Source organism: Macrotis lagotis, chromosome X, assembly GCF_037893015.1.
Source record: "Macrotis lagotis isolate mMagLag1 chromosome X, bilby.v1.9.chrom.fasta, whole genome shotgun sequence".
Lineage (NCBI taxonomy): Eukaryota > Metazoa > Chordata > Mammalia > Peramelemorphia > Peramelidae > Macrotis > Macrotis lagotis.
Genome location: NC_133666.1, coordinates 362,568,700 through 362,592,955, shown reverse-complemented (window position 1 = coordinate 362,592,955; position 24,256 = coordinate 362,568,700). Strand labels below are relative to the sequence as shown.

The window sequence follows — 24,256 nt, the reverse complement described above, 5'->3', positions numbered from 1 at the left end:
ACTGAGAGAGAGAGAGAGAAAGAGAGAGAGAGAAGCTTGAAAGTTGCTTTTCTAGTGGAGAATTGGTTAATAATTCCTCAGAGATTAAAAAGTTCTTCATATATTGGTATTTGCATGGTCATTAGAGTAGTGCAGTAAAAGACTTATTGCCTTACAGTAATTGGTAAGATTTTTGCTTTCCTTAAAGATTAGTTTAAGGGGTGGCTAGGTGGCTCAGTGGATAAAGCACCAGCCCTGGAGTCAGGAGTACCTGTGTTCAAATCCAGTCTCAGATGCTTAACAATTACCTAGCTGTGTGTCCTTGGACAAACCATATAACCATGTTTGCCTTGCAAAATCCTAAAAAAAATTATTTTCTCCATGAATGATATGGAAATATGTGAAACATATTTGCACATGTACAATTTTTATCACACTGTTCACTGCCATGGGGACAGGAGAGAGAAGGAAGGGTAGTAAAAGAATGTGAAATTCATAAATTAACAAATGGATGACTATTGAAAAACTACTTTTGCAGGTAATTGGGAAAAACAAAATAAATATCAATTTAAAAAGAGTGGCTCATTTATTTCCTAAAACATTGAATATAAGTGACATTTCAATTCCATTATGTGTCTCTGGCCTCAGATGCCTAACTCCTTGAACAGTAGTCTCCAATTTTTTAAAAAATTTATCTTAACATTCCAATTACTAGGTTGGTAATATGGTCAAAGAACACTGATAGCCCTGAAGCATATGAATCATAAAGCCTTGGCTGCTTTTCATTTTAGTTCATACCTATGTATCCATTAAGATAGTGCATGGGGGTTCAGGAGTTTGAAGAATGTTCTTTAGGCTTGTGAAGCACATATTTTGTTGTTATTTTTCTAATCATACTAATTCATTTTGCTTTAAAATAATTGGGCCTTGACTTCTGGCCAATGTGGCAGAGAGAAGTCAGGTACTGTTTTAAGCTCTATTGACATTCTCAGAAGTTACATGAACTTGAAAACTTGAACATGTTATCTACCAATAAGCTCTGTCACAGGGGAGTTTGGGCAAGCAGAGGACAAACAGCAGAGATCCAGTACAGAGGTGGAAGTATGAGACTGGGGGGGAAATGGTGGAAAGATTAATCTATGCATGGAAGACCAAAGAGCTACAACATGATGGCTCATGAATATATAAGATCACCTTTGCTGTCTGAAAGATCCTAGAAGTGAGCCTAGTATTTCCAAATGAATCTCCTCCTGCCATTCCTGTGGTAGAACTTGGTGATGTTTTTTGAGAACAAACAGCCCTCACCCCCATCCTAGTATTGCACCTTGCTCCAAGGCTTAGTTGTGGGCTGCAGATTTCCCCCAGTGAAGACTGTGTATTAATTATAGATTGTATATTAGCAATATATTAACTATCTAGCCTGGGGGCACAGTCCATATTTTTGAAGGACAACAAGATCCTGCAGCCCCTCCCCCCAATCAGTGTCACAGAAAATCCAGAGAAAGCTTCTGGTATCCCCTACAGGCTGACCCACTGAGTGAACCCCTGAAGTTGGCAAGGCCTCCAGGAATGTCAATAATGACTGTCTGTGAACCAGCACCTCCACCAGCACAAAACCCAAAGGAAAGGATTCAAGATGAAGAAAGGTCAGTGTAAAGGGGAGTATATTGAATGTTATCTTGAAGACAAGGATTTTAACTCAGGGTGGACATATCAGGAGAATATGAATTGATCGATAGCCCAGAAAGATTTCTTAGAAGATAGCAGAAAGGATTTTAAAAATTACATAGAAAAACTGGGAAAAGAAATTCAAGAGAAAATTAACATTTTACAACAAGAAAACAAATCCTTTGAAAATAAAATTGAACAAGTGCAAAAAAGAAAATAATTATTTCCAAAACACAATTGGGCATATGGAAAACTTCTTCAAAAATAGAACTGACCAAGTGAAAAAGCAAATGCAGAATGTAAATAAAGAAAATGATTGGAATCTGGGGAAAGTAATGACTTCATGAAACAAAAAGAATCCATTAAACAAAACAAAACAAAAAAAAACACAGAATTGGAAGAAAATGTTAAATACCACATTAGCAAAAAACAGACCTGGAAAATATATCCAGGAGAGATGATTTAAGAATCAAAGGACTTCCTGAACACCTTGAAGAGAAAAAGCCTGGACTAAATAGTTCAGGATAAAGGGAATGAGAACTGCCCTCATATCCTAGAACCAGAGGGCAATATAGTCATTTAAAGAATGCATTAGGAGCAGCTAAGTGATGCTGTGCATAGAGCACTAGCTCTGAGTCAGGAGGAACTGAGTCTAAACTGGCCTCAGACATTTAATAATTACCTAGCTTTGTGGCCTTGGGCAAGTCACTTAACCTCATTGCCTTGCAAAAAGAAAACGAAAATAATACATTGGTCCTCAGCTAAAAGAGATCCCCAAAAGAAAATGCTATTTTATATTGTGGCCAAAGTCCACACCTATCAGATCAAAGAGAAAATCCTGCAAGGAGCTAGAAAGAAACAATTAAAATACCAAAGACAGACAGCTTCAACACTAAGGCATTGAAGGGCCTCGAATATGATATTCTGGACAGCAAGGGAACTTGCAATGCAAAGAGGAATCCACTATCCAGCAAAACTGAGGCTTCTTTTCCAGTGTAAAAGATGGAAATTTAATGAAATATGAGACTTTAAATTTTTCCTGATGAAAAGACCAGAACTAAAAAAGAAAGTTTGGTTTTCAAACGGGAGAAAAGGTAAAAAGGGGGAAAGAAAAAAATGCTAATCAGTAAGATGAAACTGGCTGTATCCACACATGGGAAGAAAAATTCTCATAAGTCTTGAGGGAATACAGTTATCTAGGAGTAATGGACATTCATTTCTTGTCCCTTACTGATGGAATGATTTAAAAATAATATCTCCTTGCAAAGGGAATTCAACATAGAAAGAGAGGAAGGAGGATACTGAATGGAGTACATTACATCACATGAAGAGGTAAAAAGGATCTGTTGCTATGGAAGGGAAGAAGGAAGGAGGTGAGAATCACCTGATTCTTATTCTCATCAGATTTGTTTCAAAGAGTGATGAACACACACTCAGTTGAATTTGTAAACTTATTTTGCCTTCTAAGTGTTAAGAGGGGAAAGTAAAAAGGGGGGAGAAATAGAGAAACTGACGGAAGAAAAAGAAGTAAGAAGGGGCAAAGGGAAAGGGGAAAGCTGTGTGGCCAAAGGGGCAGGGATTAGATATAAAGGGGCAAGCACACTGAAGGAAGATGTATTCAGAAGCAAAATACTGGGGAATGGGGATAAGGTGAAAAAAGGGCAAAAAATGCAAATGGAGGGAAAAACAGCATGGAGGGTAGAAAAGATTTAGTAATTATAACTTTGAACATGAATGGGATTAGCTCTCCCCTAAAACAGAAATGGATAGTAAAATGGAATAAAACAGAATCCTACAATATATTGCTTACAAAAAATGCATTTGAGGAAGAGAGAGAGAGAGGTATAATAAAAGTAAAAGGCTGGAGCAGAATATATTAATGCTTCAACTCAGGTGGAAAAGACAGAGATAAATATCATCAACTCAGACAAAGCAGAAGCAAAAACAGTCCTCATTATAAGAGTTAAAGAAGGAAACTAGATTCTTCTAAAAGGTACCATAGACAATGAAGCAATTTCAATACTAAACATATATATATATATATATATATATATATATATATATATATATATATGCACCAAATGGTATAGCATCCATATTCTTAAGGGGAGAAGCTGAATGAGTTAAAACAAGACATAAGCAACAAAACTCTCTTAGTGGAAGACCTCAACTTCCCTATCTCAGAATTAGATAAATCTAAACATAAAATAAACAAGAAAGAAATGAAGGAGGTAAAAAGAATGTTTGAAAAATCAGGCATGATTGACATTTGGAGTGAATTGAAATGGTATAGAAAGGAATGTACCTTATTTTCTATCATATATGGCAACTACACAAAAAATTTGACCATGCACTAGGACATATAATCCTCATAATCAAATGTAAATGGCAGAAATATCAAATGCATCCTTTTCTGACTACCATGCAATGAAATCACTTACAATAAGCCATGGAGAGAAAAACCTTAAACTGATTGGAAAATAAAGAGCCTTATTTCAAAGAAAGAGTCTATCAAACAACAAACTATATAAAGAATTAGTGATTTCATCCAAGACAATGACAATAATTGGACAACATACCAAAACTTAGGGAATATAGTCGAAGCAGTCATTAGGGATATATTGTAACTCTCAATATTTATATGAATAAAAATAGAGAAAATAGAAATCAACGAACTAAGCATACAACTAAAAAAAGTTAGAGAAATAACAAGTTAAAAAGCCCCAATTAAATACCAAATGAGAAATTCTAATAACTAAAAGAGCAATTAATAAAATCAAAAGAAAGCTACTAATTAATAAATAAAAGCAAGTGTCAGTTTTATGAAAAAAGCAATAAAATAGATAAACCTTTGATTAATTTGATTAAAAACAGAAAAAAAGGAACCAAATTACTAGTATTATAAATGAAAATGGTGAACTCACATTAATGAGTAGCAACTAAAGGAATAATTTGGAACTATTTTGATTAAATTTATGCCAATAAATTTGATAATCTAGGTGAAAGGGATGAATATTTACAAAAATATAAATTGCCCAGGTTAAATGAAGGGGAAATTAAATGCCTAAATAAGAGTATCTCAGCAAAAGAAATTGAAAAAGACATCAATGTACTCATTAAGGAAAAATCTCTAGGGCCAGATTGTATCACATGTGAATTCTCCCAAACATTTAAGGAAAAATTGATTCCAATTCTATATAAATTATTTGAAAAAACCGGTGAAGACAGTACTCTGCCTAATTCTTTCTTGGATACCAATATGGTGATGATATCTAAACCGGGATAAGTCAAAATAGAGAAAGAATATTGTAGACCAATTTCCCTAATGAGTTTGGATGCAAATATCTTAAATAAAGTCTTAGTAAAGTGATTACAGAAAGTTATCACAAGAATAATACACCATAACCAAGTTGGATTTGTTCCAGGAATTCAGGGCTGCTTCAATTATTAGGAAAATTATCAGCATGACTGACTACACCAATAAGAAACCTAAAGGAAATCATGATTTTCCCAATAGATACTGAAAAAGCCTTTGACAAAATACAGTTAGTTTCTATTCCTCGTAAAAACACTAGAGAATGCAGGAATAGATTGTCCCTTAGAATAAAAAGCAGTATCTATCTGAAACTATCAAAAAGAATTATATGCAGTGGGAATAAACCAGAACCATTCCCAGTAAGATCAAGGATGAAACAAGGAAGCTCTTTATTACCACTACAATTCAATAATGTATTAGAAATTACAGCTTCAGCAATAAGAGAAGAAAAAGTAATTGAAGGAATTGTTTTTGGGAAGAAAGAACAAAACTCTCACTCTTTAAATATGTCATGATGGTATAGCCAGAGAACTATAAAAAATAATATGTTTAGAAACTTTAAGAAAGACATAGGATATAAAATAAACTTACATTAATCTTCATCATTTCTGTGTATTACCAAAAAGATGTAGGACCAAGAGTTAGAAAGAAATTCCAGTTAAAATAACATGAGACAGCATCAAATACTTGGTCATCTGCCTGCCAAGGAAGACTCAGAAAGTCTGTGAAAATGACTATAATTTTTTTTCTTTTTTTCCTACATATAAATATTTTATTTGTTTTTCCCCCACCCTCCCTCTCCTCTCCCTCCCCCCCACAGAAGGCAATATGATAATCTATACATAGTTTCCATGCTATGCATTGATTAAATTGGAAGCATTGATAGAAAAAAAAGCATATCCTTGAGGAAGAAATAAAATACTACAGATAGTAAAATTTTGTAGTATATAAGACAACTATTTTTAAAAACTGAAGGTAATATTCTTTGACCTTTGTTTAAGCTCCACAATTTTATCCATCACAGATACCCTGAAACTGACCCTGATTATTGCATTGATGGAATGATCAAGTAGATTAAGGTTGATCAACTCCCCCATGTGGCTGTTCGGGTGTGTATTGTTCTGCTTCTGCTCATTTAGATAAGCATCAATTCAAGTAACTCTTTCCAGGTTTCTCTTCTCCTATTTTATTGCAGTTGATGGTTTTGACACTTTTTCATGATTTCTTCAGGGTATACACCCAGTACTGTTATAGATGGATGAAGGGGTATGCATATTTTTATTGCACTTTAGGCATAATTCCAAATTGCTCTCCAGAAAGATCAGATCAGAGTTCCACCAACAGTGCATTAGTGTCTCAGATTACACACATTCCTTCCAACATTGAGAATTTTCCCTTCTTGTCATATTGGACAATCTGAGAGGTGTGACATGGTACCTCAGAGATGCCTTGATTTGAATTTTTTTTAATCAGCAATGATATAGAAGAATTTTTATATGACTATAGATAGCTTTGATTTCCTCATCTGCAAATTGTCATAGCATATTTTTTGACCATTTGTCAATTGGAGAATGGATTGCTTTTTTATATGAATTGATATCAGTTTTCAATATAATTTAGAAACGAGTCCTTTGTTAGGAACACTAGTTGGAAAAAAATGCTCTCCAGTTTACTACATTTATTTTTCTCTTACTTACAGTGATTTTGTGTGTGTGTGTGTGTGTGTGTGTGTGTGTGTGTGTGTGTGTGTAAAAGCCTTTTAATTTAATGAAATCAAAATTATCTAGTTTGTTTTTATTGATGTTCTCCACCTCTTCCTTGGTCATAAACTGCTTCCCTTTCCATAGATCTTAGAGGCAAACTATTCTTTGATCTCCTAGCTTGCTTATAATATTGTCCTTTATGTCCAAATCCTGTACCCATATTGATCTTATTTTGTTATAGGTACATAATAGAAATTTCTGCCATACTAACTTCCAATTTTCCCAATAGTTTTTATTGAAGAGAGAGAGTTTTTGTCTCAGAAGCTGGACTCTGAGTTTATCAGTAGGCAGATTATTGTTTTACCTTTTCATGTATCTCTTGAGTTTCCTGTTTGAAGTCCATATTTTCTATTTATCTATTTTCCTTTCATCTGGATAGTGAGTTATTTGCTTTATTTAAAGCTCTCTTGCTCTTTGAAATATAATATTTCATGTCCTTTATTCCCTTAATGTTGATGTAGACAGGTCCTGTGTAGTCCTTACTGTGGCTCCTTGGTATTTACATTATTTCTTTCTGCTTTTAGGATTTTCTCTTTTATCTGATAGTTCTGGAGCTTTTCTACAATATTCCTTGCTATTTTCATTTTGTGATTCCTTTCAGGAGGGAATCAATGTATCCTTTCAGTAATTATTTTTCCTTCTGATTCCATGATATCAGGGCAATTCTCTTTCAGTATATCCTGAAGAATGGATCTCAATGCTTTCAGGAGACCCAATGATCCTTAAATTGTCTCTACAGGATCTATTCTGCCTAAGAAGCATTTTACATTTTCTTCTATATTTTTCATTTCTTTATTTTGTTTAACTAATTTTTGTTGTCTCAGGAAATCATTAGTTTCACAAATTCAATTTTTTTTTAGAGAAGAATCTTCTTTATTTACCTCTTCCAACTCCTTTTCCAATTGGTTGATTTTATTTTTGAAGAATTTTTCCAATTGCTCAATTGTATTTTGAGAGAATTTTTTTTTGCACTTCTCAAGTTGTTTTTTCATTTCTTTTTTTGTGAGATGCTATTTTCTCGTGCAAATTGTTAACTTTGTCTTGTGTTTCTTTTCCCAATTTTTCCAACTGATGTTGAAACATCTTACTGATCTCTTCTAAGAAGTCTTTCTGGGCTAATGACTAATTCATATTCTCCTCTGAATTTCTGAGTTAGGATCCTTGTATTCAAAGCAATATTCAATGTACTCTGCTTTTCTCTGGCATTTCTTCATTTTTCTAGGATTTTGTCTTTGGGGAGGGACTGGTTCACAGACCTTTGGTGTTGAGATCTCTAGAGACTTTGTGAGCTGGACAGTCAGGAATGCTAGAGACTTTCTCTGTTTTGTCTGTGATCTTGATTAGTGGACCAATCTCAAGGTCTGGCTGAGTGAGACAACCAGCAAGATCTAGGTTATCCTTGAAAAAAGTGAGCTGGGTCCTCTGGCTATATAGTTAGTCTACTTAATCCTCAATCCACACTGGAAGAGATTTGCAACCCACACCAGAGCTTGGGGATGGAATGGAAGTCTATTATAGCTTTCGTTATGGGAAGATCCTCTTCCTCTCGCAGGAATGAGGAGGGGGCCAGACTCAACTATAGTCACAGGAACTTACTGAAAACACATGGACTCACTACCCTGGTCTTCCACAACAATCAAACTGACAGGACTAATTTCCTGCTACCCTGCTGGAACTCTCTCGCCTCACATCATAACCAGTCCTATGCTGGAGATCTCCCTGCTTCTTACATACAGCAAATACTTATGTTGTTGTTTACAAGTTAGTTACTGGGCCTCAATCTGATGTCCCTGCACTGTCTCTCTCTGCTCTTGCCCCAGTTAGCTCCTGCTTAGCTGGGACAGACATTGTTGGTAGATGTTCTTCTCCTAGGATCTTTGGGTTTTGTGGATATAAATTCTGTTTAGAAGCTTGGTTCATGTTAGTTTTGAGAGAAATTCTCTCTTTCATATTGACCTTAAGTTCTAATAAAACACTCTTCACACAAATAAAATCATATCTAAATAACTGGGCAAATATTACCTGCTCATGGATAGACCAAACTAATATAATAAAAATGACAATTTTACTTATATTAAACTACTTATTTACTGACTTACCAACCAAACCTCCCAAGATTTCTTTAGACAGAAAAAATTTGTAAGTAAATTCATATGGAGCAAAAAAAAAAATTAAGAATATAAAGGAAATTAATGAAAAAACAATGCAAAAGAAGGTGCCTTATCCTTACCATGTCTAAAAATTATATTAAAATGGCATTAGTCATCAAAATATTTGGCTAAGAAATAGAGTGGTAGATCAGTGGAATAGATTAGGTTCAAAAGAGACAGTAGACAATGTATATAGTAATCTGCTGTTTAATAAACCCAAAGAGTCCAGCTTCTGGGGTAAAAGCTCAATCTTTGATAAAAGCTGCTGGGAAAAGTAGAAGATAGTATAGCAGAAATTAAGATTAGTCCACCATCTCATACCCTTTTCCTAGGTGAGATCAAAATAGATGTAAGATCTAGTTATAAAATAAAATATTATAATCCAATTAGTAGAACAAGGATTGGTTTTCCTTTTAGATGTATAGAAAGGAGAACAGTTTATGACCAAGGAAGAGTTGGAGAACTTACTGAAAACAAATGGGATAACTTTGAATACATCAATTTAAAAAAAGCTTTTGCACAAACAAAATCACTCTAAACAAGATCAAAAGAAAAGTAGCAAATGGGGCAACAATTTTTACAAGTACTGTTTCTGACAAAGGACTCGTTTCTAAAATATATAGTGAACTGAGTAAAGTTTATTAAGAAAAAAAGAACCAAGCCATTCCCTAATTAACAAATAGTCAAAGGATATGCAAAGGCCAATTGCAGAAAAGGAAATTAAATTTATCTCTATTCATGTGGAAAATTGCTATAAATCATTACTGATTAGAAAAAATGAAAATTAAATCATCTCTGAAGTACCACCTCACAAATCTCAGACTGGCCAATATGATGAGGAAGAATAGTAATTAAAGATGGAGGGGATGTGGGAAATCTGGGAACTTAATTCATTGATGGTGGAGTTGTGAACTGATCCAAATTTTCTGGAGAGCAATTTGGAATTATTCACAAAGGGCAATAAAAAGAGCATACACTTTGATCCAGCAAAACCAGTACTGTTTCTATAATCCTGAAGAGATCATGAAAAACAGTAAAAACCCTACAGGTACAAAAATATTTATAGCAGCTGTTTGAAGTGGCAAAGAATTGGTAATCAAGGGAATGTCCATCAATTGGGGAATGTCTGAAAAAATTGTGATTGATTTTACACACACACACACACACACACACACACACACACACACTATATATATATATATATATATATATATATATATATATATAATATATAGATATGTATATATAATACACACATATATAATATATGTATATGTATATGTATATATATATATATATATATATATATATATATATATATATATATATATATTACACACACACACACACACACACACACACACACACACACACACATATAAATTCATTTTGGTATTGTTGGCAAAGTTCTCCTGGCAAAATCAAGGCAAAAATCATGAAATGACACTGAATGTCATATTGTTAGGATGTGAGATTTGATTTGAACTCAGGAAGATGAGCTCTGACTCCATGACCACCACTATATATACTATGCCACTAAACTGTCCTTATTGACATTATAATGGTGAAAGAGATTTTTTTTTACATTTATGTAAAATGGGGTGAAATTGTCATTTTCCATCTAAAAATAAAATGTGCCAATTGTTACTCTTATCATGTCCCATGAAAGTTCCACCAAATAAGTCAACAGTCCTCTTTTTTTAACCTAATAGAGCTGAAAGCTTTCAGTACTCAATATAAGACAGTTGTGTTCTTGTTATCTATTGCTATTTTGGAAACATAAAAGCATTTTTCATATTTTCACAAAATTTTGAAAACCAGTATATCTCACTTATCTAAATTTTACATAGAAGGGTATGACTGTTTCCTCTAAGTAACAGTAAGATTTTGAAAAGTATAAATGGAATCAGCAGGCTTGGTATAAACAATATAGTTAGAAAATTTTAGTCCACATAAAATTCCTTTAATTTAAAAATCAAAATAATGGAAATCAATGTGTTTCATTTACTTAAATCATCCAGATGAGTGACTCCATTTACCATGTTTTTTTTTTCTCAGCAAAATTAAAGAAAAGAGGAAAGCTACCTCCATTTTCCTTTATATTTAATTCCCCTCAATTTCTTTATAAACTCCTTATGACATTCATCCAGATATTCAACATCTACCACTTCATTAATTTCCTTTTAAAAATGTTTGCCATCATAATCTTAAAGCCTGACCCCTATTTTTTCAAGAGTTGACCCCTATCAAATACGTTTAAGGACAAAAAACTACATTAAAGGTCAAAAGATGACAAATTTTCTTAAATGATTGATGAATGCATTAAAGTCTTAAATTACTGAACATTTCCTTTAAAAAATAAGAGTCAGGGGCAGCTAGGTGGCATAGTGGATAATGTATCAGCCTTGGAGTCAAGAGTACCTGGTTCAAATCCGGTCTCAGACACTTAATAATTACCTAGCTGTGTGGCCTTGGGCAAGCCCATTTGCCTTACAAAAACCTAAAAAGAAAGCAAGAGTCAGAAACTAGTGCTAAAAAACTTCTTGCTAAGTTTGTATAGAGAATTTGGTGTAATTTTAATTCAGGTGGGCATTAAACCACTGGGACAATTCTGGCACAGAGATAGTACTTTAGAAACAACAATGCACTGGGAAAAGTACTTTCTTTGGAAAGAATGGACCTCAATTGTTTGAACTTGGCTAAATTACTTTATTACAACAAAATAAGGAAATAGGACTAGAAAACTTGAATTCAGGTCTTCTTTTAGTTTTCAATGCTTAATTTATTATGTATCTCAATTTATTTTATATCTCAATTTTTGTTATTTACTAAAAGTTTTTAATAGGACATGACATCAACCTTGGAGCTCACTTATTGCAATTATTCTCTATTATACTCTAGATCTCCTCTCCTCCTTTCATTAGAAAGTAGAGAATGTTCCTTCCAAAAACTTCATGAAAGCAGGAAGACCAATTTTTCATTTCCTGCCCAGTTGTGCTCTATTAATCTCCAGAAACATCTTCATGCAGGAAGATGACTTCAATGCTAGAACTAAAAAAGGAAAATAAATATATTGAAAATATCCTCTACCCTCAAAGCACTTACCTCTGGTTAGAGTGTAAGGACTTCCTCTCAGCTGGAGGCCAATCAGATCACTAATCCCTAGACTACACTTCTGGATTTTTTCTATTAATCCTGCCAGTAATCTTCTCTCCCAAAGCTTTCATGTTATCTGCTTTATCCATTAAATTTCAAACTGCTATAGAATAAGGAATGTCATTTGACTTTCTTTGTATCTGTAGGCTTAGAAAATAATAAGTACCATAAAAATGTTTATTGACTCACTCTTCAAATTTTGGTGAAGCATGTGGTTAATAGAACATAAAATTCAAAGACAGAAAAACTTGGTTTCAAATATACTTTCAGAGACAAAACATTAGCAGTTCAACGATGGGAAGTTATTTATCCTACAGTGTCCTATACAATTTTCTAAGATTATAAAATAGAAATGAACAGGAGAAACATGAAAAAATAAATCAATAAAAATAACTGTGATAAGACACAATTTTCAGAATTGCTTTGTCCTAACATTTCTACTCCTTGTTGTCACAGACCTTTGGAAAATTATTCTTAAAGTTCCCATATCCTTCTATAAGGAAACATAAGGAAAAGCAAAATCTGAGTTCTATTCATTCTGGCATTTCATTCACTTCACATTCTAGACATTAAATAGAACCATGACATTTTCATGATAAAAATTAGTTGGCTTATTAATAAGTTTAATTCTCCTTTATGCCCCAGAATAATTAAAGAACAAAATTGAAAGGACAAAAATAATCCATTCTACTTTTCATTTAGATAAGCACATCAACTGTACCATGATAGGTTATATTCAGACCTGTGGGCATATTAATGGAAAGTAATATCATAGCTGAACTTCTTGTGACTTGACCTATATTCATCTTTAAACATTAAAATTAAAATGTCTGAACATGATCATAGAAATTAGAATTGAAAGACTTTGGTTCTCTCATAAATTTAGTTAGACATCAAGAAAATACAGGTTTTAGAAGGAAAGGGAACTTAATGTGGATCTATTCAAATTCATCAACCTTCTCATTTGACAGATTTACAAAACTAAGGCACCACAGTGTTTGATTTCGCAAACACTGAACAATGGGATGTATAGAAATAAGTATTCAAACATAACCTTTGGACTCCAGTTTCATTGATTTCCCACAAACCCATGCTGTTTCCATGTCAGAGAGATTTTTCATTAAAAGATAACCGAACCATAACTCTAGAGTATAGGGTAGTCATTGATTCTAACGGCTACCACAGACATAGTAAAGGGCAAAGAAATGTCTAGACCAATAAATATTTTGGGGACTAATTGATTAAAAATATTATTGCAAAGAATAATCATTCTTTTCTTGTATTGAAAGCAGGGTGCTTTCCAAGTTTAAACTCAGTGACGTTTCCAGAAGTGTTTTGACAAAAATTCAAAACCTGATTTCTTTCCTTCCCCCAAAATGCATGATACACTGTCAAGTTAATGTATAAGATTACTATTGTCTACATCCCTTTCTTAAGTCTAGAAAATCAATAAGATACAAATTCAACTGTAGATTATTGGAATTTGCCAATTTTCAAAGTATAAATATACACACTGCTAGGGGTGATGGTGGAGCAAAAATGGCAAAAGATTCCCCTGAACTCTTTCAAAAAACACCTTTAAATATTGCATGAAAATAAATTCTGGAGTGGCAGACCCCACAAAAGGACAAAGTGAAACAATTTTCTAACTCAAGGCAGCCTTATACCTTGACAGAAAAGGATTGCTGCACCAGAGGAAATAACAGTGGAGCAGAGTGTACAACAGGTACATCTTAGAACAGACATCAGAAAATCAGAATGTTTTATGTGTGATGTATTGTAGAAATGGCTACTTCCAGAACTCTGAGCCCAAAGATATTGATAATGAGATTAAAAGGTCATTGTTTCTAGCAGTGGAGGAAGAGTATTCAGTGAAATAGAAGATTTTTAAACATTACTGATAAAAATGCCAGAGCTTTGTAAAAAATGTGTCTTTCAAATACAAGGTTAAAAAGAAATATAAGAAGATAAAAAGGAAAGGGAAATCATAAAGGACTTAATAAGGTTAAACTGCTTGCATTTCAACATGGGATAATGATACTTGTAACTCATATAGGCTTTTCCTTTGCTAAGGAACATGGAATGCATCAATAAACCAGAGGACAGAAATGTGAATTGAATGAGATGATATCTATAAAGAAACAAAAGGAAATGTTTAAAAAGGATTTTACTTGGAGAAAGGGAATGCAAGAGGCAGAATGGGGTAAATTTTCATACATAAGAGAGCCATGAAAGAACTTTTGCAATAGAGGGGAAATTTAGGCAGATGGTAGGGAGGTCTTGAACCTTACTCCCATTTAAAATGGCTCAAAGAGGGAATATACATACTCGGATACAGAGATCTATCTTAGTCTACAAAAATATAATAGGGGTAGGTAATAAGATAAGGTGATAATCAACAAAGGGAAAGTAGATTGGGGGAGATATTAGTCAGTTAGCAAAATACTTTTGAGCAGGAACAAGGTGAAAAAAGAGTGGAAATAAATTAAAAAGAGGGAAAATGTGATTTAGGGAAATAGAATGAGGTATTTCTGTTGTAAATAACTCCTCTCTCAAATATGTAAAGAAATGAGCCCAATTAAAAAAAAATAAGAGCCACTCCTCAAATAATAAATCTCCAAAGGATATAAGCAGTCAGTATTCAGATGATGGAATGATAGCTGTATTTAGCCATATGATGAACACTCTAAATACCTATGGATTTGAGAGATGCAAATTAAAACAAACCTGAGGTACTACCTCACTCCATTTAGATTATTTAACAGATTAGAGAGGAAAGGAAACAAATGCTGGTGGAGATGTGGGAAAGCTGAGAAACTAATGCAGTATTGGTGAATGTGTGATTTGATTAAATCATTATGTAGTAGAATTTGAAACTATGTCTGCAATTTTACAAACCCATGCATAATCTTTGGTTTAGCTTTACTTCTACAAGGTTTTGCCCTAGAGGAGATAGAAAATTGAAAGGGAAAAAATGAACTATATTTATAGGAATAGCTTTAGCAACTCTTCTATGGTTGAGGATTTTGAAATTGAGGTGTTGCCCATTGTTTGGGGTCTGATTGACCAAGTTTTGCTTTGCAATTATGATGAAATACAATTGTTATGTAGGAAGTGATGAACTGGATACCCAAGGAAATCTGTAGAGACTTGTCCTAGTTGATTCAGAGTGAAATGAGTGGAACAGGGAGAATATCATACAAAATGTTGTAGGATGATCAATTGTGAACAACTACAGTGTATTTAGTAAGGTGTTGACCTCAAACAGGTACAAAGGATTTATAATGAGAAATGCTGTCCATTCCCAGAGAAGAAACTGGCAGAGTCTGAATAAAGATTGAAACATTTTTTTATTACTTTAATTTGGGGGGGTTATATTTTAGTCTGTTTTTTTATTCTTCAAAGCAAGAAGTTTATGGAGGTATGCCTTCTCAATGAGAAAACTGGGCAGGAGACAGAGAATTTGGAATCCAGTAATAAAAGGAGAATGTAGAAAGTTGCTTTTCCATAAAACCGGGAAAGAATAAAAATATTGACTAAAAAATTAAATTTAAATATATAAAATATTCACACTGTAAATTTAAAACTTGTGAACCATTTCAAGTTGTCTCCAGGACACACCTGCCCTTAACATTACCTCTTCTTTTCCTTTTCTTTTTTCTTTAGAATAAATCTTCCAAATATTTCAAAAGTTTTATTTATATTTTGTAATTCATTCCATATTCAACAATGACTAAATTAAAATGGGCATAATTTTGACATCAAGTTATTTTGTCCATTTTACAATCTACAAAATAGCTCAAAATTTTAGTGCATATATGCTTTAAAAAAAATTCAAATGTAAATCTAAATGTTATCATTGATAACTGAATCCATTTTTAAAGGGTAATGATCTGTTCTAGCTCTGTTAAATCATTTTACATTCTGAAATTGCCTCAAGAAAATAGCCCCAAGTCTATTTTTTCCTCCTCTTATAACTGGTAATATTAATAGTGATATTACTTTTCAATGGAGTAATTGACATGTAAAACAAATACAGTTCTTTACAATTTATAAAGTAAATTTATAAAGTAAATTTGACAAATCTATCATGTACTACTAAAAATAACATCACCCTTATTTTAAATACTAAAAAAATATTGACAAGTCTTAGTAAATTCCCATTGTTAAATAATAAGTTCATCCATGCATATATTATTTAATGATACAATAAAACTTTAGTGCAGAGCTCTTCTTTTCTATTATTCAGCTTTATCTGATACTAAAAGTAAATGGTAGAAGATGAAATTAGCAAGGAATCCTAAGATACTTTCAAGTAAGAGTTTTTAATTATCATTAGGAATATTGAATTTATGATTTAAAAGTTCCCTTCATAATCCAAGATTCTTTTATTCTTATTATTTTATTTGTGAAACAAAGATCAAGATATCAAGAATAGAAAAGAAGTACATGCAGTATGTGAGTGTTGGAGTTGTAGAAGAAACAGCAGTAGTAGGGAAGACAGAAGCAGATTCTGCTAGTATTAAGTATCTCACATTTTAAATGCTAAATATGCCATTAAAATATATTGCTACCATAGAAATGCAAAGTCTTTTTTATATATTAATAACATTTTACTTTCTAATTATTTGTAAAGATAATTTTAATATTCACTTTTGAAAAATTATCAGTTCCATATTTCAGCTCTCTTCCACAGCAAGCAACTATATATATATATATATATGTATATATATATATGTATATGTATATATATATGTATGTATATATAATATATAATTTGAACAATCATGTTAATTATATTTCCATATTAGTCATGTTGTAAAATAAAAAATTCTTCCTTCTTTTCCTTCTTCTTCTCTGCTTCTTGGCTTTCATCTTATTGAGGGTTCCCATTGTGAAAATAATATCAATTTAGTTTATCAGTTCATCTGGAGCCAATATGGAGAAATGAAGCTAGCATTCTACTGAAACTTTTCCCTACAAAATGTTAAATGAAGCCTCTACACATACATTAAACTGCAGATCCAACCAAAATAACAGAAGATAAAAACAAGTTTCCAATTGTAGGCATCAGGAAGGATCTTCAGTGAAGTTCTGTCTCTTCAGGGGAAAAGAGGAAATAAAGCCCAAGTGGGCAGGAGAGCAGGAGAGCCAGGGGGAGATTTTTAACCATGGTGCAGGTCAGGTTCCATCAGTTATATAGCAACACACTTCTCAGCAGTTAGATAGCAAGCCAACAGGGAGGGTTCCAATTACAAAGTCTGAAGCCTGGGAACACTGGGGCAAAAGACAAAACAGGATTGAGAACACACAACTGCAAAGGTGGAGTCTGGTCATAAAAGAGAAAACAAACCTCTACAAAGTTAATGCTTGGGCTGCATAGGGATCATCTTGACCAGCAACAAGCCTGGGATCAGACCTCCACCACATCAGAAAGAGCTTTGGTCTATACTACTGGTACCCCAGGGACAGAATTCAAACAATCAAAATGAGCAAAATAGCTAAAAATTGCTAAGATAACAGAGATGAGAGCGATGATAAAAATGATACTCAGAAGAAGAAAGCAGTGAAAAATTGACTACATGAGAAGACTCAAAGAAGTATATGATATAAACTCAAATCCAAAACCATATATAAGAGCTAAATAATATAAAAATCAAAGAATAGAGAAAGAAGAAAAATGGGGGAAAATGAGAACCATGCAGAAAATTTGTGAAAAATTCACCAAAGGAGTCAAATTATTTAAAAGTAAAAATAACCAACTGGAAAAGAATATAGTTTTTTTTCAAAAAATGAAATTGATGAACTGGAAAGGAATTCAATTAATCTAAAACTCAAATTTAACATCTGAAAGGGGAATGCAATTCAGTAAAAAGTAATATTAACCAAATGGAAAAGGAAACACAAAAAAACAAATTAAAAATATAAAACCCTAAAAATTATAATTGGATAAATAGAAATGAATAAATGTAAGGGAAACTGAGATTCCATGAATCTAAGTCAAAAAACTGAAAAAATTGAAGAGAACAAAAAGTATCTTTTAGGAAAAGCAAATGTCCTGGAAAATAGATACAATAATGTAGAGTAGGGAGGCTACGTGCCACAGTGTATAGAGCACAGGCCCTGGAGTCAGGAGTACCTGAGTTCAAATCCGGCCTCAGGCACTTAATAATTACCTAGCTGTGTGGCCTTGGGCAAGCCACTTAACCTTGTTTGCCTTGCCAAAAAAAATAAATAAATAATGTAGAGTGTAGTGATAACAGGCATCCTTGTTTCATCCCTGATCTAATTGGGAATGCCTCTAGCTTATCCCCATTGCATATAATGCTTGTTGATGGCTTCAGATAAATACTGCTTATTATTCTAAGAAACAAACCATTTATTCCTATACTCTCTTGTGTTTTTAGTAAAAATTGGATCTGTGTATTGTCAAAGGTTTTTTCAGCATCTACTGAGATAGTCATATGATTTCTATTAGAGTCATTATTGATATAGTCAATTATACTGACAATTTTCCTAATATTGAATCAATCCTGCATTCCTGGAATAAATCCTGGTTGGTCAAAGTGTTTTAAACTAGTGATAATTTATTGTAATTGCTTTATTTTAGATTTTTACTTCCATATTCATTAGGAAAATTGGTCAATAATTTTCTTTCTCAGTTTTGACTCTTCCTGGTTTAGGAAAAAGCACCATATTGGAATCAAAGACAAAATTAACCAAAGGTCCATCTTCACCTATTTTTCCAAATGGTTTATGTAAAATTGGAAATGATTGTTACTTAAATGGGTGAAATAATTCACTTGTGAACCTTCTGAACCTGGATTGTTTTTCTAAGGGAGTTCATTGGTAGTTTCTTGAATTTCTTTTTCTGAGATAGGATTATTTTGCTTTTTTTTTTTACTTTCTTCATCATTTAACCTGGGCAACTTAAATTTCTGTAAATATTTATCCATTTCACATAGATTATCAAATTTATTGACATACAGGTAGGCAAAGTAGATCTGGATTATTACTTTAATTGTCTTTTCATTAATGCTAACTTCACCTTGTTCATTTTTGATACTTTTAATTTGGATTTCTTCTTTCTTTTTATTAATTAAATTAACCAGAGTTTTATCTATTTTATTGCTTTTTCATAAAATTAATTCAACTTTATTATTTCAATAGTTTTAGTGTTTTCAATTTTATTAATTTCACTTTTAATTATTAGAATTTCTAATTTGGTATTTAATTGGGAATTTGACTAAATCTCATTGACTAAAAGGTAAATTTCCTTAGTGATAAAATTATGCACAATTACTCATATGTTTCCCTTTAAACTTATCTTTCTGTCAGCTCTGTAAAGGTCATGCATATGTATAATATTTGCATGTTGCCTCTCTTAAACAATGTCTACTTCTTGAAAAATGGGGATTTTAAAATATACTTTCTGTTTATCCCCAAAGCTTGATAAAAGTGCCTGGTAATAAAGAAATGTTTGATAAATGCATCTTTATTGACTTAATTTATTTACCATTGAATCAATAGTAAAATTTTTTTGTTAACATAACTCTTAAATACTTTTTTTTGCAAGGCAACTATGGTTAAGCGGCTTTCCCAAGGCCACACAACTAAGTAATTATTAAGTGTCTGAGGACACATTTGAACTCAGGTACTGCTGACTCCAAGGCCAGTGCTCTATCCACTGTGACACCTAGCTGCTCCTTAAATACTTTAAAAAATTCATAAAATCAGATTAGTTTCTTCTTTTATGAAATTATTTTTAGTCATTTAATGGTAAATATTTCTTCAAAATGAAAGTTATAGCTTTGAGAACTTCAGTTGTTTGGAAGACATATAATAATGAGTCAGAGGTAATAACATTTCATTAAGTACTTAATGAGTGAATGGTGTTGTTCTAAGTACTAGGAATAAAAGGATAGAATAAAACAATCCCTGCTCTATGAAAACTCATAATCCTTTCAGAGAAGTTATCATATAAAATATAAAGCTGAAAGGAATAGTGGGATACTTACACTGAAGGAAGGCAAAATGAAAACCTCTAGTTAGCATAGGAAATTATCTGAGGAGGAAAAAGTTCCTTTTTTATTTTAAAAAATTATTTATTTATTTATTCTTATCTCTATGCACATGTATATTTTTTAGTTACAAAAGTTCCTTCCAACTTAATTTCCACCGCCCATTCCATCAGCAGGTAACAGTCAGGTTTGCATGATACATACATATTTTGATAAGCATGCTTACAAATTGGCAAATTTTGGCATGAAAATTACGATAAAGTGGAAAAAGACACAATAGAGATAATTTTTATAAAGCGTTCATCAGATTCAAAATGGTTGCTTTTTGTGTATTTGCATGTTTTGTTTTGTTTTTCTTCCTCTGGATGGGGATAATATAGTCTATAGCCAGGCCAATACATTTTTCCTAGCTCTCTGGTCTGCTGAGAGGAGCTGCTTTCATTTCATAATGTTGGTTGATGTGTACATTTTTCTTTTGGTTCTAGTTTCTTCTCTATGCATTAGATCCAATAAGTCATTCCATGTTTCTCTAGAGTCAGAACTTTTATGGTTTTTCATGGAACAATAGTATTCCATAGTATTCATGTACCATAACTTGGTTAGCCATTTCCCAATTGATAGGCATCCCCTCAATTTCCAATTCTTTGCCACTACAAAAGAACTGCTAGGAATATTTTGGAATATGTAGGACTTTTACCTTTTTTAGTAGTTTCTTCTGGATATAGACCTCAAATTGGAATTGCTGGGTTAAAGTTTATGAACAGTTATATTGCTCTTTGAGCACAGTTCCTTACTGCAGTCCATAAAGGTTGAATCCATTCAGAACTCCATGGTAATGCATTAATGTCCCAGTCCTCACAAAACATTGATCATTTTCACTTTTTCTAATCTTGGCCAATCTAATAGCTATGAGGTGATACTTCATTGTTTTTTAATTTGCATTTCTCTAATCAATAATGATTTGGAACATTTTTTCCATAAGATTATATATAGCTTTGATTTCTTCATTTGAAAACTGTCTGTTCTTATCCTTTGACCATTTATCAATTGGGGATGACTTATGACCTTATGATTTTGATGTAATTCTCTATATATTTTAGAAATGAGACCTTTATCAGAACTCCTTGTTTTGACAATTGTTTCCTAGTTTTCAGCTTAGGGAGCATTGATTTCATTAGTGCAAAACCTTTTTTAATTTAATTTAATATAGTCAAAGGCTTTTTTCAGAATTTACTGAGATAATTAGATGATTTCTGTTGATTTGTTCACTTATGTTGAGTGTTCTACAAATGTTGAACCATCCCTGACTACCCAGTATAAATCCTACCTGATCATGATGTATTATCCTAGTAATAATTTGCTATAGTCTCATGGCTAAAATTTTATTTAAGAGTTTTTGTAGCCTGCTGGCGCTCTGCGGCTCAGGTCGAGCAGGTGGAGCCGTTGGAATTGCCTGGGGTCCAGTGTCAGCTGGGAAGGACGCAGGGTGCCATGTCTCGCTACACCAGGGCCCCTGATACCTCCCTGTTCGTCCGGAACGTGGCGGGTGCCACCAGAAAATCTAAAGCAGTCCACAGTAGCTGGCAAGCACCCCAAAGTTTGAATCAACCTGTTAGATAGAGTCCAAGCATAAACCAAGCAGGCAAGCCAAAAGACACCTTAAAGTTCAAGCATCGAGGAATAAAGAGGGAGGGTGGAAACAGATTAAAAAGAAAACTGGAAGAGGGGAAGTCTTTATCAAGCAAAAGACAAAGCCAGCACCAAGTTGAGGCTTCGGCTTTCCTACATTTACTCAGAATTCCAGATTCAAAGCCAAGTCTGATTTGGTTGGTTCTGCAGCTCTTTATAAAGTCCATCTTGCAAGTCCTAAAGAGTAAAGGTCAAGGTTCAAGATCAAGTGACATTGAGCACCAGGACAAATGAAATCAAAAGAAGGCCACCCTTGTTGTTCTCCAAGTGAACACTGAAGATCAAGAAGCCACAGCAGAAGGACTTGAAGTAGAAGTTCTTCATGGGGAAGGAGCAGGAGATGATCTGATAGCCTTAAAGAGTCTCGTGGTAGGGGACTTTACTATAGCCGATGTAAATCTCGATCTAACTCATTAACAAGGCATTCTACCTCAGGAAGAAAATCAAGATCCCCTAGAGGATATTCTAGTTCTAGAAGGCAGTCAAGATCTGAGTCCTTACAAGAAAGGACCACATCTGTGGGAAAATCACAATCAAGTTCACCTCAGAGGCAGACCACATCAGGGGCAAAATCAAGATCAGATGGAAGACATTTTGATTCACTAGCAAGATCCCCATCAAAATCTCCCCAAAGACACACTAATTCTGAAACTAAAACACAGTCTTGGAGCTATCATCATAAAAACAATTGGTGAAATGACATCAGAAGATCTCTATTACATACTTAGACTTTCATTATGAGACAGAACTTTTGTTAAATAAAATTCTTCATAGCTGTAATGTGGGCCAATATTATTTTGGATATGTACAAGTAGTAAAATATATCTTGCTTTGTATTATTAGGTTTGGCCTGAGCATCACTGCAGATAATATAAATAATGTTATGTTTAGTTTTGTGCTAAATGAAACTTCCCTGACTCTAGTCAAGAAGACCTGAGTTAAAAATGTGGCCTCACACATGTGTTTAGCTATGTGACTCTGGACAAGTCACTTAAACTCTGTCTGCCTCAGTTTCTTCATCTGTAAAATGGGGATGATAATAATAGTACCTACCTCTCCCTGGTTGTGGTGAGGATAAAATGATTTATTTGTAAAGTGCTTTGCAAACTTTAAAGCACTACATAAATGCTGGCTATTATTGTTATCAGTTTCATAATGTTACATACAAACCAGTTCTTTTCCTTTCCATTTCAATGTGCCTAGCTTTTCAAACAATACTTTCACATGTGCAGTGAGTACTTTTAAAAAGAAATAAGTGAAATTGAAATAATTTATAAAACTCATTTCATATTCTATATTATTATCTTAAATAATGCTACATATTGGGATAGCACTTTTATCTTTCCAAAATGCTTTTGCATACTTACTTAAAAACTTCACAGAGCTGTTACTTAAATGATGTGGGTTCACATTTCATTGATGCAGATTGTAATACTTGAAACCTTGATAACACTATTCTTTAGAAGCCATGGCCCTAAGGTTTTGTAGCCTGGTGGTCAATCTTTTGGAGCTCAGTGTCTCTAAATTTAGCCAAGTCAGGCTTGCAATAGCAGATAACTAGGGCCATACTAAAAATTTTCAGTTTGATAAGATAGACCAGATCATGTGTTCCATTATGGTTATGTTTCTACTTCAGTGTTTTAATCTTACATCGATTCTGGTGAAAATCTTTCCATGTTACAAAGTATGAGGTAGTTTTTGCTATCCTTGTTAGCAGTATTCACAACAAGACCAAGAATTCAAAAGGAAGTGTATTTTCCTGAACTCCAAGATAACCTTATCAAAGAAGATTGAATATATATTGGTAGGATAATGTAGTTTAAATGGCATTAAAACAATAATTCAGTTCTAGAATAATTTGAAATAACAACTTTGTATTTCAGGAGGGATCAGATCTGTCATTTCATTGGCATATGAAACTTCCATTAAGAAAACCATTAATAAAGGTCAGCACTTGGCTCTGTTACTTGGGGTCTGAGAAAACTGCTTGGGTCCTGAGACACTAAGGCAACTTGTCTGTAATCATGCAGAGATGGGACCTGTGTCTCCAATCTTTGTTTCATCAAGTCTGGCTCTATCTATGTTGCCATGCTGCTTAACATACATTAGGTTGTGTATGTTAAATTTTAAAAATGTAAAAATTGGCCTTTACAAAAAAAAAGCTATTTTGAAAATATTGTGCTATCCCCATTTTTCCAACAGTTTGCTTTGTTTACATTCTTCGCTTTTGCAGTTAATAAATTCAAGAATTTTTCTAAAAAGTATTTTTAGTTTACATTTTGGAGAAGCTTTCTTGGTGGTATTGTTATTTATGATAATTTATTTTTAAATATCAGCAAGCATTTATCAAGTGCCTACTATGTACCAGGTACTCGGGATACAAAAACAAAAATGAAACAGACCCTGTCCCCAAGGAGCTTAAATTCTATCAAGTACAGTACCATAATGTTGTATTTATATAGCTCTGCTTGTGTGCTATTTTAAATTGCATTCTTGGACCTTTGCGAATAAAGT

At 33.2% G+C, this 24,256-nt stretch overlaps 1 pseudogene; it reads left to right on the top strand.

Moving 5' to 3' along the window:
• The first annotated feature begins 490 nt into the window (after positions 1–490).
• On the top strand, positions 491–22,437 carry LOC141499122 (uncharacterized; annotated as a pseudogene).
• The last annotated feature ends 1,819 nt before the right edge of the window (positions 22,438–24,256 follow it).